The 20,075-nt window shown below is 38.8% G+C and overlaps 1 long non-coding RNA gene across 1 annotated transcript in view; it reads left to right on the top strand.

Moving 5' to 3' along the window:
- Positions 1-20,075, top strand: part of LOC122808511 — a 100,256-nt gene that overhangs the window by 10,938 nt on the left and 69,243 nt on the right. The gene's annotated exons all lie outside the window — the stretch shown is intronic.

Raw genomic sequence — 20,075 nt, 5'->3', positions numbered from 1 at the left:
TTTCAAAGCAACCATCTGCACTTAGTAAGCAAATCCCCCTAAATTTCTCTGTCACTTCCAACAACAATACTAGTGTTTCTCCTGACACCACCACAAAATTACTTGGAATTACAATAGACAATGAACTTAATTTTGAAAATCACATTAACTCTACTATAAAAACTGAACAAAAAATAGGAACCCTATATCGAATCAAACCATTTCTTACCCCAGCTACTAGAATTACCCTAGCCAAATCTTATCTCTACTTTACTCTATGCATGCCCTATTTATACCAACCTGTCAAAATAAAACCTTAATAAACTAGTTATATCGTACAACAACATTGCTAGATTTGCTACCGGATCTCCTTTTAGGACCCATCACTGCCTCAATCTAAGACAACTTTGCTGGCTAGAACTTCACAATCAGATCGAACTACAACAACTTATAATAGCTCACAAAACCCTGTACCAACTCACTAAAACTCCGATACTCACCAGCCTTATTACCCCTTATAACCTGCAACATCTATGCTCCTCTAACAAACTTTTGATCAACAGGACTACAACTAATAACTCTGCAGGAGATAGCTTGTTCTCCAACTCAATTGGAAAACTATGGAACAAATTACTCTCTGATATCTCATTTCTGACTTCTCTTCCTATTTTCAAGAAGAATCCCAAAAAGTATCTCAATAAAAAATGGATATGCTCCTGCACTAAGCCAGACTAGCCTTGCTCTTCCTTTTCTTGTCTCCCTCCCCTCTCTTCCATCTTTACCCAATAACCCAGTTGAGGTCTCCTAGCCCCTCAACTATACATTAAGATAGTGAACTGACCAGCTGACTATTTATCTCTGAGTGTTTCTCCACTCTTTCATAGGTGTAAATTCTGCCTCTCTTTCATAAAGTAACTCTCTTATTTAGCCCTAGGAAGATAATTAAATCCATAAACTCATCCTATAGTAACTCTGATACTTTTCCTATCTTTCCTTCTCTTCCTTACTTATCCTCAGTCTATTCATTATGCTTTCTAATTATGTTACTTTATAAAAAGTACTATGCTTTGCCCATGACATAGTATGTGGGATCTTGTATCTCACTTGTGTGTAAGACTATTGTGTTATTAATCTCCCAATTTTTTTTTTACTTTACTTCCTTCTTGCTATTTTCGCTGTAATTACTTTTATGTTTACTTTTTATTAAACTATGTATTAATACTTGGAGCTTTTCTCCCCGGGCCTCTACTGAAAATGGAGATATATCCAGCTAGACTAGCTCGGTTAACAAATGTAAAATAAATAAGTAAATAATGACAAATGAGCATGCTGTATACACATTTAGTGCAGGCTGTCTGAAACCCAGCTTGGTTTGAACACATATCTTTACTAAAATAGAGTGTAACTTTTTAGGCGAGATGAAAAGGCTTTTGTATATTTTATTTCTTCCAGGATAACTATATCAGTTGCACTAGTTTAATATAATTCACTGCCGTGCAGTTTCTTTCTGTTCTGAATGGATTAGCAATGTTAACCAATATCTAGACATTTAAGAGCTGAGAGCATTTAAGACAGATTAGTGTTTCAGACTCACTCTTCTAGATAATTTGTATGTGCCTTCATATAATATAAGTTAATAATTTTGTCTCATTGTGGAAGATACCACCCCAAGGTTTGTGGAAGATACCACCCCAAGGTTTGTGAAGGAAATGCATGTAAGGAGCAGAAGTTCTGAGTTCCAGCTAATTTATGCTTTTGTCAGATTAATACATTTTCAAATACTAAACATGCTCCTCCTGGTTTTACATTACTTTATATGGATTTTTGTAAGCAAATAAGAAGGAAAGAAAACATGAGAATTCATTCTGTGTTCCAAAATTGTTGTTCCCATTATGTCAGTTTTGTTTTTAAATTAGAACTCCTGCAACACAAATGATTAGCAGTTAGTACAGTGCATTAATGCTATGAGCTATCAATGAGATACTTTCTGTAGTCTAGAGTTTGTGAAGTGGAGAGGACTAATGAAGTAATTAGATGGACTATCATAAGCACCTGTGACACTGATTAGTGATAGCTTACTTCAGCTATGTTTTTAAGCACTGCAGTAAATATGCCATGTATCAATGTCTCTCTCAAAAACATTGATAATAAATTGGAAACGCTGATCTGAGTGCATCGATAAGTTTACACTATGAATGATCTGCTTTGTGTAAACAAAACTGCAATAAACTAGATTCCCTTTTCCAAATCATTGGTGCTAATGCAGGTTCTATTAGCCCTTGAGTTGCAGTTTACTAGATAGCAGCTAATATGTCTTTTATGGGCATAGATGCTGTAACACTGTGACACTTGAAAAGAACATTAATGTTCATACTTCTATCCATTACTTTTTTGATTAAATTTCAGGTTTTCATACTAAGAATTTTTTTAACTATAATAAGTCGAGAAATATAAGCATGTTTTGAAATGATATGAACTACCATTGCAGCAGTTTTTTTTTTGAATAGTGCTTTATATATAAAGGCATACATGCCTGAATATTTCCATTTATTTATTGACATTTGATAACCAGAAAGTCTGACTGGGTAGAAGCCCATATGTATCTACACTTTGTAATACATAGTCTGTATTTTTTCTTTATAGTGAAGTGCAACAGAAATTAATGTAAATGTATATTGTTGGGGTATCGTGTTAAGATCCACAGTCTAAAATGTCATGTTTTTAATTGATATACTAGGTCACTGCATACCAAATGATTCTCTGGGGCCATATTTTGGTTGTTTAGTCTGCGTTTGAAAGTTGATATCCCACAATTCCATTTGTAGTCGGCGGGGCTACATAAGTATGTATGCAAATGTTATGTTAATCAGCGTACAGATTTGTACCTACTTTTCATGGGCCTTTGTCCAGATTTTTATATAACTACCATATCTTACTTTTGCAAATAAACACTTGTTTGTTTTTCTCTCTCTCTCTCTCTCATGCTTTGCATTACAAGTCTTTTAAAACCTGCAATTTCTGCATTTCATCAACTGCCGCTCAGTATCAGAATAATTTCACTGAGTAGCTGTCATGTGGTCACTTTCAAAGTGCAATTAGCAAACGTCTTTAAAATGATGATACCACCACATATACCCCTGTGAAAATGTGCACTGTTGCCATCACTGACCATGCCATTTTTATGAAACTGTTTACTTACCAGCTCAAGTTAAATAAAGTTCATTCTTTTCTGATGAACCTTGCCAAGGTTTTTTTTTCTGTAAGCAAGTGTCACAATTCATGTATAATGGCATAACTAGAAAAAAACTGCCCCACAGTTTTTTTTTTCTACTTCCTTGCCTATTTATTTGTCTGTTTGTATTTTACTGATCTATGGTTTAGCTGGGAATAACCCATTTTTAGCGGCAGCCAACAGAGGAAAGTTTAGAATATTGTACAATAACAAATTCAATATAATAAAATACAAAATAAATAATGCATGGTTCAGTATAAACACATCTGATTTAATACTGCATGATTCATACAGACTGCACTAAGGGATGTTTGTGCACATTGTAGACAGTATAAAGCCAATATTAATTTGGCAACACGTGATGTCAGTGTATAAAATGACGCATTTACATTAACACAGAGGGAGAAAATGTTTACCAAAGGTCTAAAAAAATTTTTTTTTATTGACTGACTTTGACCATTTTAACCATGACCCAGGCCAGAAAGGCATTCACAACTTTCAACAGCTACAATTCTTCGTAATCTGTAACTGCTCTTGGGGAAAGCATGACACCTAACTGTTCATAGACTCCTTGTTGGTCCAGTGGCAGTGACAACAACACAGAATACAGGATGGGGGAGTCCTGGGTTCAATCCCCAAATAAGGCCCAGGGTTTTCCTTTCCTGTTGAGTTGGTAAAGGAAAACTCCACCTTATAACTAAAAACAAATGTTTTTTCATTGTATCTTAGTTTATGAACCATTTTAATGCCTCAAAATCACTCTGTGCTTCTTTTACAATTTTAATGCGTTTCCCTTAAAATGGCAGATGATGGGGGCCTGCCTTGGTAATGTGATCTTTGTTTCATTCCTTCTTCCCAGAATACATTTCAAATCCTCTTTATATGAATCATGCTAGACATAAGGAAGCAGTGTTGTTTTGGCAGGAGTGTGAAGTACTATAATCTAAACGCACCTACTTCTATGTTTCCCTGACTGAGCCTCATTTATGTGCGTCAGAGCCATTTCTGTGACATAAATAGCTGATAGCTACTTCCAGCAAAATAAGGCAGGTAAATATCAGGCTTTTATAAAAGGATGTTTTGTAGTTCTAAAGTAATTGACAGACCTTCCCTCACACACTCATGCTGAGGTGTAAAAACTGTCACTGCCCTAAATGATTGCTGTAATTTATAGGTGACGGGTAGTAGGACTCCAAACTAAGTCGGTTTGTTACTTCCCGGTGCCTGTAGTGGTAAGTGTGTTTTTTTTTTTTTTTTTTTTTTCCTCCTCTCATGAATGATGCAGAATTAAAATCTGCTTTACTAGTTCATTTAACTATTTCTGTCATGTTCACCCCCCCCCATTTTTTGTATTTCTTATTTATACTTTGTTCATATTTATTTATACTTTGGTAACCAGGAAAGTGAACTGGTCTCGGGACCCTTTTCAGCCATAACTCAAGTTACACTGGCAAAGATAAAACATGTAAGAAATGCATTTAACAGAAAAAAAAAGTACTGACACAAAGGCACTGACAGATTGCATGTGCAACATAGAGCCCATGTGTGACAGTTCATCAGTAAAATGTTAAGCAACATTTACTAGAATTTGTACATTAATAATGCTCAACTCTACTATCTTAAGTTTCATGTAAATAACTGATTATATGCTTGTGTGTGTGTACTTCATGTCCTTTAAATAAAAAAAGAAATCAAAATGGAAATATTGTGTAACTGCATGTGTGTCTACACAAATGCACATATATCTTTAAATTGTGACTATATAAAAATGTAAGCAGTCTTCCTTTAATGGCCAAACTGGACACTTGCTATAACAAAATTGCTAAATTCGCCACAAATCACCACTGTACTGCCTTAAAGCAACTGGAATGGCTTGAAACCCCCCCCCCCCCAAATCTTCTCTTTCTCCAGCTTTCCGCCACTCGTACACTGATCTATAAACCTCATGACTGTCCAGCTCTCAGCTCCATTTTTTCCCTGTATAATTTGGCCTGTTCTCTTCTCTCTGAGCACCAACTTCCTTCTGCTCCAAATACATAAGCCAGAACTCCTTGCAGGCCAATTATACTCGTGGACCATCTCCAAAATCTGGAACAACCTTCCAGCTCCAATCCAATTACAACCAGAGCCAGCTATCTTCAAAGCTACCCTCCACAGCTACCTCTCCTTTTCGTGGATATGTAACTGCTCAACTCCTTCAGCAGTTACCTAAATTCTAACCTATTTTTAAAACAGTATGTCTGTCTTCACTCAAGCCCACCTCCTTTCTCCCCTGTAACTTATACCCCTTACTCTAGGTTTATATGGTTTTCTCCATGGTCACCCTATACTATGTAAATAGAAGTTTAGGAAACTTTTATATTTTTTTAATCAACTTAATAGGTTGTACTTTTGTGCCATTGTTTCACTTTATACTATATAGTTATTTTTCTAGCCAAATACTGAAGCTACTGAAACCATTATGTACTGCTTTTTGTGCAATTTGTGACTTTATATGAATATTGACAAGTTCTATTTCTGTGTCAGATACTCTTACTGTGTACAATACTGAGATTTGTCATTTCTACCTGTTATTGTGGGGGCCTCCACTGAAAATGGGCTAGCGTGGCCCAGTGGACATTCCCGGTAAACAAATGTCAATAAATAGCCTAGTTACCTACCTATGAACTTATCAGCCCTAGGGCCTATACAAGCCTAGCCAAAAAGGTACCCAGGCTATAAATAAATAACTGCCTTTAAATCTCTGATTTAATTGCTTTGTTGTGCTATGAAAGGGGGGTGTTAAGTTCTCCTCCTCTCTCAAATAAAAACAATGGAAAGAGTTTCACAGTTTTTTTTTTTTTTTTTTCATATCATCTGCTGTGTTCCTGACATTAGCAGTATTAATTTCCCACCTAAGAGTAACAGCAGTACCTGACAAGGTAAACTACATATTTAACCATGTCTACAATATGTTGTGCAGGTGGAGATGAATTCCTCTGCAAAGTATTTGAGAAGCGAAGCTTAAAAGAAGTAGGTGGACTTTCCCTTCCTTTGATTCCAATGCAAGAAAATAAAAGTTTTAAAAAGTACAAGCATATTTCTGGTACCTACACAATACTGGAACCATGTTGTAGGGAGAAGAAACCCAAGGATGGAGTTAAACTGTAGGAGAGGGTGGAGTTTTCCTTTAATGCATTTCAGAGAGTGTGGCAATTTATCTGCACAACAACAATGTAGTGATATTAGGAAGATACAATGTAATGCCAATAGTAATGATCGTTTACAGTTTAAAGACAGCAAACATATAAGCTAATACAAGGAAGTGCTAGAAGAAATTAAAGAAGGAACACTCTATCCCACACAGTTTGGTTTCATCAAGGGGAGGTCATGCCTGTTAAATTTGTTCGACTGGTGTTGGTAGTCATCCACAACAAACTGGAGTGAAAGACTATACAGACTTTGAGAAAATCTCTCAGTTCATGAACTAGACTTTCCAAGGACAATGCCAACATAGAGCATACGCAGTGAACATTCCCAAGTTGTGATTGGGAAAGCAGGCCAACCTATGCTGATTAAACTGCAGACATAACAGCTACTGAAGGAAATTATTTCTATTTCAGGGACAAGGGGAACACTCTTAATAGGAATGATGGGATTTGGGAAGCAGACTCTTAAGGAGAACAACAAAATCATAGACTATTATAGTCCTAAAATAGGGAGTATTCTAAGAACTAAACCAACGCAAGAATGGAAAAGAGATTCTGCCGATAGGGATGATTGTGTTTAGGGAAAGAACCAAGCTACTGGGAGCAAATAACTAGAAAGGGAAAGATAATAGAATGGGAAGAGGCCAAGAATTTGTTTGGAGTGCAGGTTAGAGGATTGCCTTCCATATCCAGGATTGATATCTGAGTATAGCCAAAGAGAGAGAAATGGGGGGGGGGTCCTAAATGAAAGACCAGCATAGAGTTTTTAATAGAATCTAGAACAGAAGCTGTCTTTAAAAAGGAATGCTTAGTACAGCATATAAAATATTGCATGATTAAGAATCAATCATAAGTGCTTAGAAAGGACTGGGAAGAGAGACTGGATAGGCAATTCACAGAGACAATGGGGGATATATGTATATCCTAAATATGCAACAATGTCTAGGAGATGTAGGATCTTTACCTGGAAGTGTTTACATAGGTATTTTTATGGATCCCCTTCAAAACATCGAATGGTCATAACATCTAAGCTCAGAACAGAAAATAACCCCACTGTAGTGCGATCTCAGAGTTGGTAGATTTAATTTACAGGGGGTGGGGACAGGGGAGCTTTCCCCCCTGCAGAAACGTAGTACAAAGTGCGTTTACTACTTTGGTGTTGTTTTAGGTGGAGGGAATGTTATTTACATGTGATTAGTAGGTTTTGAAGTTGTGTTGCAAAGTTTCAATGTTATGAAATTTGATGTTATGAGTTTTAGATGTTATGGTCTCAATGTTTTGAGCTTTGATGTTATGAACGTTTTGAAGGGGATCAGTTTTTATACCCCAAGTAGAATCCAAAGAAGGTTTCCTCAGGTGGATTGCAAATGTTGGCCGTGTGACAGGTAAGAAACAGGTGGCTGGCAACATTATTTTTTGGGAGTGTAATGAGCTGGCAGACTTTAGGGATTCCCTGCAGACCTCTCTGTCGGAGATGCCAGGTGAACATATTGGATTGACTAGGGAGATGATTTTTGAGCTATGATACAGGATCAGAATTGCCAAGACATAGTAAGTCCTGCTGAGTCTAATTATGGTGGCTGCGTACTAGAAAATGGAAAGCAAAGTCAAGACCAACTTTACTAGAAGTAGTGAATATAGTAACAGAGATAAAACAACTGGAATTGGGATCTTTGGGAAGGCGCACACTACATAGTAAAATGTGGGAACAATACAAAGAGAAGGAACAAGGTTTAAAAGGCAGGATTTGAATGACCCATATAATGTTTAACTGTGTCAGTGTTTTTCATTTATATAAATGTAAGATTGCCTGTCTCATACGTGATTTAAAATGTAGGGGGAGGACACTTAAAGGTCAGAGACACATGGTTTATATGGGCAATGACTTTTCAATGCAAACACACACTAGCAAAAAATATTTTTCTTCCTGACAAGATTCTGTAAAAAAAAAAAAAAAATACTACATTTCAAGTTATTGTATACTGCACTACTTTGAAGACTTCCATACAATTGGATTAAAAACCAACATGGACTGTTGTCAGGCACAAGATGAAACACAACAGACAGGAGGCAGGAGAAGGTGGTGAGGGAACAAGCTTCCAGTTAACATGTGAATAAAAACAACCTATTATCATTTCAGGAAAGAGAATGTGTCAAGCCTTCTCCTGGTTTCCAGGAAAAAGATAAATAAAACAAAGGAAATAAAGTGGAAAAATGCCATAAAAACAATGTAGTAGGAACAGTGAATGAGGACACTGCTTAAAAAGTTTAAAATGCTTGTATGGAAAAGGATGTGATGTAATCAAAATGTGAGTTGCATTTTGAATGACAACTGAAACCAACTGAAATAAGTAAATGCTGCACAGAAAGTAACTGATTAATACATAAAAATAATACAAGTATATGCCAAATGTTTTTTTTTACACTGAGCTAATCGAAGGAAGGACACTGAGCAAACTCTGAGCTATAATATATAACATTAAGTATCCTGTTTTTTGTTTATTTTGTTCTTTATTCACTGCTGCTTTTCAGCTGTGAGAAACATTTCTGCAGTTTTTTTCTCACCCTCCCACCCCTGTTGGTATAGTGTTTTTATAGTTGGTGGCTTTGCAGTTGCCCGCCCCTAGTGTAAATTTGATCTGGGACCCTCCTCCCAGTCGTGTCATTACCTCATTCTACCCAGTACAGGAGAACATTTCTCAGCTTGGTAAGATATCTGCCAACGTGGTTTTACTATTTTAACTTTGGGGTTGCTCTATCCATGCCTTCCATGGGTTTTGCCCAGGTATCCATGTCTCCTCCCACCTCCCAAAGCCAGAATAACGGGCTACACTACATTGTTGCTATATATGTATTGTACCTGCCCCTTGTCCTTATGGTCTGGGTGATGGCTAAAGGATCAGCCAGAAACTAATTCCCCTCCACAGTTAATTACAAAAGCAAAAGAGCAATTAAAAAGGATGCATGACAGCCTGATGTACTAAAGTAAGTCTAAAAGACAGAGTAATTTAGCTGGCATACCTCAGACTTCAGTTATTGGGAAAGATAAATTCAAGTTAATGTTATGGAAATAAGAGCGCATCAGAGATAGTGATATGAAGAAGTATTATAGTTTAAAGTAGGGGTATGTGTAAGAATGAAGTACAGTAGGTGGGAATGGCAGCTGGAACAGAATGTATCTAAATGACATACCTGGATGGAAGGTGTGGAAGGAAGCTTAGGCTCATGAAGGAAAAGCAAGCTGAGTGAAAGATTGTAACTTAAGGAATGTGTGTTAATAAATGTGCAAATGGTAGAAAACTTGTATAGAAAAAATGTTACTACTAACCATTTTAATTCTTCCTTTTGAGTTGGTTAGTCCAACTAGGCTAGTAGACTTTTTTTTTGGGGGGGGGGGGACGACTCTTGGTGGTATTTACACCACTGGGGGAATTTTGGCCAGGGCATTGGAGAATTTCCTCTATTCTTTTTCAACAGGTGCTGTAGGATCACCTGAGCTACCACCAACTCAGGCAGATGGGGGCCTCCGTTTTTAACGTCTCCTATGAAGGATGGCGCAACCAGGAGTGCAGCACCCCCCCCCCATACTGCACTACAGTGTCAGCAATCCTCTACCTGGTGTGGGAACAGAACCCACAGCATTCTGCACCTAAGGCAAGTGCACTACCTGCATAGATATATGGTAATGGCAGCTGAAGGCAAAACCTCTTTAGTCACCCCAAACAGAAAGATTGACCAAATGCACTCTTGAGATTTTTAAGATAAGTTGGTTTCTGTTCGAATAAATGGAGGCAAATATCAGAAGACTTCAAGAAACAAAAGGTGTTTTAATCAGACATTCACAGCATATAGTTGAAACGTAAACCGCTGTAAAGGGCATGAAAGAAAAAATGGAACTAGAATATGAAAAAATGGCACAGAAACCAGCTAACCTCAAGGATAGGCCAATCGCATACAAAGTTGAGGTTTACAAGAGCACAAGAACAAACTGGAGTGAAAGACTATACAGACTTTGAGAAAATCTCTCAGTTCATGAACTAGACTTTCCAAGGACAATGCCAACATAGAGCATACACAGTGAACATTCCCAAGTTGTGATTGGGAAAGCAGACCAACCTATGCTGATTAAACTGCAGACATAACAGCTACTGAAGGAAATTATTTCTATTTCAGGGAAAAGGGGAACACTCTTAATAGGAATGATGGGATTTGGGAAGCAGACTCTTAAGGAGAACAACAAAATCATAGACTATTATAGTCCTAAAATAGGGAGTATTCTAAGAAATAAACCAACGCAAGAATGGAAAAGAGATTCTGCCGATAGGGATGATTGTGTTTAGGGAAAGAACCAAGCTACTGGGAGCAAATAACTAGAAAGGGAAAGATAATGGAATGGGAAGAGGCCAAGAATTTGTTTGGAGTGCAGGTTAGAGGATTGCCTTCCATATCCAGGATTGATATCTGAGTATAGCCAAAGAGAGAGAAATGGGGGGGGGGTCCTAAATGAAAGACCAGCATAGAGTTTTTAATAGAATCTAGAACAGAAGCTGTCTTTTAAAAAGGAATGCTTAGTACAGCATATAAAATATTGCATGATTAAGAATCAATCATAAGTGCTTAGAAAGGACTGGGAAGAGAGACTGGATAGGCAATTCACAGAGACAATGGGGGATATATGTATATCCTAAATATGCAACAATGTCTAGGAGATGTAGGATCTTTGCCTGGAAGTGTTTACATAGGTATTTTTATGGATCCCCTTCAAAACATCGAATGGTCATAACATCTAAGCTCAGAACAGAAAATAACCCCACTGTAGTGCGATCTCAGAGTTGGTATATTTAATTTACAGGGGGTGGGGACAGGGGAGCTTTCCCCCCTGCAGAAACGTAGTACAAAGTGTGTTTACTACTTTGGTGTTGTTTTAGGTGGAGGGAATGTTATTTACATGTGATTAGTAGGTTTTGAAGTTGTGTTGCAAAGTTTCAATGTTATGAAATTTGATGTTGAGTTTTAGATGTTATGGTCTCAATGTTTTGAGCTTTGATGTTATGAACATTTTGAAGGGGATCAGTTTTTATACCCCAAGTAGAATCCAAAGAATGTTTCCCCAGGTGGATTGCAAATGTTGGCGGTGTGACAGGTAAGAAACAGGTGGCTGGGAACATTATTTTTTGGGAGTGTAATGAGCTGGCAGACTTTAGGGATTCCCTGCAGACCTCTCTGTCGGAGATGCCAGGTGAGCATATTGGATTGACTAGGGAGATGATTTTTTTGAGCTATGATACAGGATCAGAATTGCCAAGACATAGTAAGTCCTGCTGAGTCTAATTATGGTGGCTGCGTACTAGAAAATGGAAAGCAAAGTCAAGACCAACTTTACTAGAAGTAGTAAATATAGTAACAGAGATAAAACAACTGGAATTGGGATCTTTGGGAAGGCGCACACTACATAGTAAAATGTGGGAACAATACAAAGAGAAGGAACAAGGTTTAAAAGGCAGGATTTGAATGACCCATATAATGCTTAACTGACACACATAGATCTATATCAAGCGTGATGTATGGTCGTGCAGTTGTTTCAATGATGTCTGATGTATAATTGCAATTAAAGTGGTGTCAGTGTTTTTCATTTATATAAATGTAAGATTGCCTGTCTCATACGTGATTTAAAATGTAGGGGGAGGACACTTAAAGGTCAGAGACACGTGGTTTATATGGGCAATGACTTTTCAATGCAAACACACACTAGCAAAAAATATTTTTCTTCCTGACATAAGATTCCGTAAAAAAAAAAATACTACATTTCAAGTTATTGTATACTGCACTACTTTGAAGACTTCCATACAATTGGATTAAAAACCAACATGGACTGTTGTCGGGCACAAGATGAAACACAACAGACAGGAGGCAGGAGAAGGTGGTGAGGGAACAAGCTTCCAGTTAACATGTGAATAAAAACAACCTATTATCATTTCAGGAAAGAGAATGTGTCAAGCCTTCTCCTGTTTTCCAGGAAAAAGATAAATAAAACAAAGGAAATAAAGTGGAAAAATGCCATAAAAACAATGTAGTAGGAACAGTGAATGAGGACACTGCTTAAAAAGTTTAAAATGCTTCTATGGAAAAGGATGTGATGTAATCAAAATGTGAGTTGCATTTTGAATGACAACTGAAACCAACTGAAATAAGTAAATGCTGCACAGAAAGTAACTGATTAATACATAAAAATAATACAAGTATATGCCAAATGTTTTTTTTACACTGAGCTAATCGAAGGAAGGACACTGAGCAAACTCTGAGCTATAATATATAACATTAAGTATCCTGTTTTTTGTTTATTTTGTTCTTTATTCACTGCTGCTTTTCAGCTGTGAGAAACATTTCTGCAGTTTTTTTCTCACCCTCCCACCCCTGTTGGTATAGTGTTTTTATAGTTGGTGGCTTTGCAGTTGCCCGCCCCTAGTGTAAATTTGATCTGGGACCCTCCTCCCAGTCGTGTCATTACCTCATTCTACCCAGTACAGGGAGAACATTTTGAGAAGGCCAATCAGCTTAGTTTCTAGTACTCCTTTCTCTCTTTCCACTATAAAAAAAAAAAAACTTTTTCTAAGCTTGTTTCCTGCCTTTCCTGTGGGTAGTCTAACCTGGATATAGATCTACGGTGTCCAGGACTATTAGTAGGCTTCTAGGGGCCCCAAGCCTTTCTGTGTTGGGAGGGAAGCCTTCTAGCTTAATTTTCTTAGAACTAGCCAGTTTTTTGTTTCAGCACTTGTTCAGAACTTATTGTAAGCACTAAATAAGCTACAAATTACTACAGCACTCAACTTCCTCACTGTCTAGAGGAAAACAGTTTCTAGTACTTAAACAAGTACCTATCCAGGCATGTCTAAGGGTCAGCCCCCGGTGTTTTTTTCCTGTCTACCTGATGAATCTGGGCATCTTGGGGCAATGCAGTAATTGCCTCATGTACACAGACAACCCTCTCCTCCTACCACCCAACACTACAACCTGTGAGAGATACACTTGCATAGCCAAACTAGAAGCAAAGCTCTCTTCACCCAAGACTGGATTAGACAGTCAAGAGGAGAAGGTCAACACTTGTACCACACCACACTTAGCACATAGTCCCTCAAAACCTACACCACCAAAACACACACACAGAAACTCAAAACACACACCTACATTCGCGGAGGCTCTCAGTAAAAACCAGCCCAAGCAACAGGGACCTACAAAGCAGAAACACAAGCAATCTCCACAACCCAAATGACACATAGCCCACAAACTCAGTGTGCCAATCAACCACAGCCCATAAGGCATAACAACGTACCCAACACACTCTAGTCATAGGTGACTCTATAGTCAGGCACACTGATGTTCCACTCACCAGGCTAAACAAGGAGAAAGTAACTGTCAGCTGCCTGTCTGGTGCCAGGGTCCGCCACATAACGCATGCACTCGGGTCACCCCACAACAAGTACAAATATGACTCTCTCATTGTCCATGTTGGTGTGAATGACCTGAGACATACCTCCTTGGACTACATGAAAAGGGACATGGAGGAGCTGTCCGATCTTGTAGCCCAGGCAGATATGACCCTAGCCCTGAGTAGCATCCTGCCATCACCCAGAATGATACCACAGTACAAGGACAAAATGATTGACTTCAACAATTGGCTAAGCTTCTGGTGTCATTCTAAGGGGATCCAGTATCTGTCTGCCTGGGATGACATGATCGACAAGCCACGATGTTTTGCCAGAGAGCCTGCACCTGTCGCCCCTGGGATTCCAGATACTGGCTAAGGCTCTAGCCACCCCTATAGTGCCTTTTTTAGGCAAGGTTCAAATGGCAAATTCACCACCCTAACAGGTACAGGCAAGAAGAATCTGAGGGTATTGCTACTCAGTGCTAGAAGTCTAAATCTCAAAATGCACTCTCTTGAGGCACTCCTTAAAATGGAGAACATCGACATCTGTGCAGTGACAGAGACCTGGTTCAAGGCTGCAGAGAGTACCCCTGCATTACCAGGCTATAATTCATACCACACCTTTCGGCCACCTAACCTGGACCAAAACACTAAAGGCAGAGGCGTGTCCATATTCATTAAGGATATCCACACCTCCAGGCTAGTTGCTCATGATTAATGCATCTGAGATTATCCAAGTGCAACTAACTCTGGGCAATACCGCAATCCAAATTGTAGCGTGCTACAGATCCCCCACCATGCCCCAGGATTCCCACTCCTCATTTCTTAATGCATTGGAAAATATTAGGGTACAACCTAACCCTAATAATGGGCGATTCAAACTACCCTACCATTAACTGTGTTCAACGTTTTCTGGAATTCATAAATTCCAATGCCATGGATCAAGTTATCCACACCCCCACCAGGGGCAGCAATATCCTAGACCTGGTTATTACCAACATGGGCAACCGGTGCTCCACACCAGAGGTCAATTCCTCGTTGGTCAGATCCGACCATAAGCTAATCACCCTAGACATCCACATCCCTCCACCACCCCCCATTAGGGAAACCACAGTAAACAATTCAACTTCACACTTCTTAAGACAGAAGTGGCAAACTTCACGACACCCATGCTGACGGACAATAGAGGTATGACTGAATCCTACACAAATGCACTTTAAGCACTTACATGAGTGCATGGATCGTGCAATCCCGAACAGAACCAAGATGCTATCCTCCAAAAAAAGGAAGCCAGTCTGGTGGTCCTCTGCCATAAACAAACTCTACAACAGAAGAAAGAAACTGTTGCAAAAAAGAGTAAAATCCCCTGACTGGAGAAACTCCCTGGTCAGCTTCAGTAAGAAGCTGAGATCCCTCATAAAATCCTCCAAAGCTAGTTATGAAATCAAAATCGCCACTGACTCTAAAGACAACCACAAAGCATTCTATAGCTATGTCAAGAATCTCAATGGCAACACTCAGATCTGCTCTGAGTTGCAGCACAATGGCACTAAATGTACAGAACCAACGGATATTGCCAACATCTTGGCAGATAGGTTCAGTGCTAACTTTACCCCTCTGTCATCCCCTAAAGGGCTCATCTCTATACCAGAAGAATGCAAAGTTCCTGTAATCACGGCTGCACAGGTAAAAAAGCACACTATCCAAAGCCAAGAACACGGCATCCATGGGACCTGACGACATCCCAGGCTGTGTTCTACATGAACTACAGAACGAATTGGCACCCCACCTAAGTACTATGTTCAATCATAGCCTCACCTCAGGCTATGTGCCCACTGAATGGCGCAAAGCGACAGTTATCCCACTCCACAAAGGGAGAGCCACCACAGACCCTGGAAACTACTGCCCCATTAGCCTAACGAGCCTGGTCTGCAAGGCTATGGAGCGTATCATCATGGAACGTATAAACAATGACCTTGGTAATCGAACCCCACCCAGTTCGGGTTTGTGCAGATCATGTCTCCTAAACCTGATAGACTTCTTTGAAGCGGTCACCAAAGCCGTAGATGAGGGTAAGGTGGTTCACACAGCCTATCTAGATCTCGCCAAGGTTTTTGATACCATCCCCCACTCTGGAATTATAGATAAACTCATTAAACTAGGTATAAATCCCTATGTCACAAGATGGGTTGCCAACTGGCTCACTGACAGAGAACCCACACTGTGAAAGTAGTGGACTCCAAATCCAGCTTCAGACCAGTGACAAGTGGAGTACCACAGGTTTCAGTCCTGGGTCCTCTCCTGTTTGGTATCTACTTCTCTGAAGTACAGGCCAACACAGAAGGTCTTTGGCTAACGAAGTTCGCAGATGACTGCAAACTAGGAGCCATAATCAAAACTCCAAAAGATGTGGACATCCTGCAAAAGGGCCTTGCTGAGACAGATGCCTGGTGTCAAAGCCATGGCCTCAAGCTCAATGCCAAAAAGTGCATTGTCATTCCTTTTGGTAAAAACTCAGTACCCATGAACTACCACATAGGTGGTGGTCTACTTAACACCGAAAGTGTGATGAGACCTTGGGACACAGGTGGACAGTAGTCTCTCCTTTGATAATCACATCACCACAGTAGTCAGAAAATCCATCTATGTGGCACACCTCATCACAGAAGGTTTCTCATCCAGGAAAAAAGAGGTCATTGTTCCCCTCTACTTGTCACTCATTAGACCCATTATAGAGTACAATGCCCCTTTTGGTGTGTACCTCACAAGACATCTACAACAACTGGAAAGGCCACAGAAATACCTCACAAAGAAGATTATCTGCCTCAAAGAGATGCCCTATGCAGACAGTCTCAAAAAACTGCAGCTTTACTCCGTTGCATATCGCCTACTTGGAGGCGATCTCTGCCTAACACACACAGCAATGTCAAACCCAGAGCTTTTAGACATGCTCCACTTAAAGAAATCCCAATCCCTACGAGCTATACGCTCTAGGGACTGAAACCTCGTCACCACAATAAACAGAACATGCTGGAGGGATAGATTCCTGTCCCAGAGACTTCCCATACTCTGGAACAAACTACCTATCTATATCAAACAAAGTTCCTCATTAGCACTGTTCAAGAAAAATCTTGATTGGATGGGAGATTGGAAATTCACCCCGGGGATCACGGCTCTGCTCGACAGTGGCACAGGAAAATAATTTTCTTGGGTGGCGAAAGCCTGGGTACCTTTGGCTAGGCTTATATAGGCCCTAGGGCCAATAGCCTAGTACCTACCTATGAATAAAAGTTTATATTTAACCGAATGGGGTGACCTATATGGCATGCAGTCTGATAAAAAAGACTGTTATGCTGTTTTAATTAAGTACTGCAAAAGGGAGGGGGAGAGATGTAAATGACTGATGAATAAAAAAAAGAAACCAACAGTATGTGATGTAAAACCAGTGAGATCAGTAACTACCACTGTTAAAATAACTACTTCATTTCACCTGTTGTCACTACATGCTGTCTGATAAATTCCTGACTAATGAAAAAGGAAACTAATTAGGAAAACCAATATAAAACTTTGCATAATGCATTAGGTGTAGGAATGCATGAAAAATTAGAGAGACACGTCTGCTGAGAAAGTAGGCTCCATAGGAAGATTCACAAAAAATGACACTGACTGAGGGAAGTTGACTAAATTCAGGAGGTTTTTTGATATAACAAGCAAAACATGTACACAAACATTTTCAAACCTCTGTGACCAGTAACTACCAGTGAAGAAAGAACTACTTCATTTTATCTTCTTGTCCCATTAGTTATCAAGGTTGCACAGTAAATGGCATGTCTCTGGTGGTTTTGGAACGCAGTTTGTCTTCCTTGATAAGCTTTACTAGATTGCAAGAAAGTGAAAGTTGCTGTGTCTGGATAGCAAAATTTGAGCTTTCAAAAAATAGCTACAGCATCTGAAACAGCTCCTGACTAATCTTTCCCTTTGACAATGCTACTACCTTTGCTTCAACTTGCTGACTAGCCACTTCCCTCTGTCCATTCTAGTACATATGTCTCTCTGCATACTAACATTACATAGAACTTTACCATTGCGAAGCTGATGACATATTGACTAGACGTTTCAATTTCTTTGTAAATTACGTTCTAAAACAATAAGTGAGAAGGTCACTGAAAAACCAACCAGTAAAAACGAAATGAAAACTGCAGCAAAGCTAGAACTTATTGTTTTAGTTTGTTGTTGGGATATTTTTGCAGTGACCCTAATGATAATGGACATCAGCTGGGTATAACAGCCCTGTGTTTCTTATGTTTAGTCAAACACTCTGCTTGTGCTGTGCTGAAGAGGTCATAACAAGGCCGAAATATGCATATCCACAGCTAGTGGGGTTTGGCTTTATTGGCCTGAAATTGTCCATTTAAAATGACAAAACAAGTTATGGGGCATTCAGAAACACCTGATGTTCATAAGGGTCATATGCATATATCCCATGTGCCTCTTGTAAATTACATTCAGAAACTGTAATGTCATATTGGTCCCTCTATTTACACATAAATGTAAGGACTCTCTACTTGTGTGTAATCTTTTGATTCTTATTGATTTGGTATAGACACATTGTGTATTATCTACACTTAGTAATCCATTAATTTGCCTTTTCGTATTGCGGATTGTCCAAATTCTTCGTTGCTAGTTTTCTAACGTCTTTGTCTTGTGTATAATACTGATATATTGTAATTCTGTATGTTCAGTGTGGAGCTTTTCTCTCCAGGCCTTTGCTGAAAAAGGACGTGTCCAGTCGGACTTTCCCAGTAAATAAATGTAAAAAAATAAATTAATACTTACTGATAACTAGCAACACAAGAACAATGCTGCAGCACACAATAGAAATAAACGTCAGTAGTTTAGAACAGCTGTTCTCCTTCCCCAACAGAATCTGAATGAAAAACGGCACTGGTAAAAACTTTATATTGCAGTTTGCACAGAGTCTGGTCTATGGATTTTCAAAAGTATGTATATAGTTAATATTCTGTTAATTTCTTGGAAAGGGAGGGAACCATGTGTTTTAATAACAGATCAGTTTCAGCTGAAACACAGTAAAATATACAAAATGGCAGAAAAATGACATAAAAGCAGACTATGAAGTACTGGTTTAATAGAGAGGCAAAGACCAAGTTAAAAGTAGAATAAAATATAATCTTTACTATGGTGCAATCTAAATTATTGGTTTGGAACATAAATGGGCATGTTGATAAAGAGAAAAAAAAAAGAGAAAGTACTGAGCTATATTTACAACAGTAATGCGCAAGTAATAATGCCAAGGAAAACCCAAACATTTGCAGAGAAAAATGAGAAGGATGGGTTATTTGCTAAAACAGTGATCTGACCTTAATATTACTTTATTCCTGAACCCTTTTTTAAAGATTGAGGAACAAATGAAGGACAGATGGGAAGATTTATACTGGTGAGAGGTTGTTGGCAAGGTGAAAGACTCACACTGGCTACACTCTCAGTATTTCACTAAAAGCAGGGAGACAAGACATAAAGAATATTATGGGAAAAGTTAAAGCCTTTCATCCCGGATGCACATGTATGATGGTAGGAGGAGAACAGAACACTAGAAAAAGTAAATAAGTCCTCTCTGGAGGGCCAAGGTATCAAATACCAGCTGAGGACAGACACAGAAATATATGCATGTATTTGAGCGTACTGATTTATAAAACTGTACGAAATGGAGTACACACATTTTTCAGCTAAATATGAAAGATTAGACAAATGACAGAATGAAAGAATATTGTAACACGGTATGAGCAATGAAAAGATGTCCAGTTAGTGTCAGACAATGCACGTTTACAGATTAAGTTCTGTAAGCAACTAAAAATAAACTGATAAACACTGCCGTTTTCCAGGATTCCTTCTGAAAAGGAAGCTGGTTAATGATTGGGTAGATCAGATTTGAACCAACACAGTAAAGCCATTGCAAAGAACTCAGATAATTGTAAACTGATGATAAATATGGTCACAATGAAAGCAAATAGTCATAGCAGGTCTCTAACTTAACGACATTGGGGATTTACAGATACAAAAAAGAATAAGTAGAACAAAAAAGATTGAACAACTGAAAGAAACTAGAATGAATGAATGAATGAACGCTGAGCAATTTTGTTTTCAAACGGCTGTTTTGACAATATTTACAGCCAGCAAACTGTTGGCTGTAAGACATATTGTCAAGGTTGAAAGGACAACTACAGTAGGAATG

Source organism: Protopterus annectens, chromosome 1.part1 (assembly GCF_019279795.1).
Source record: "Protopterus annectens isolate FY-2018-M chromosome 1.part1, PAN1.0, whole genome shotgun sequence".
Lineage (NCBI taxonomy): Eukaryota > Metazoa > Chordata > Ceratodontiformes > Protopteridae > Protopterus > Protopterus annectens.
The sequence above is the reverse complement of the archived record's forward strand: the minus strand, read 5'-3'. Positions and strand labels throughout refer to the sequence as shown.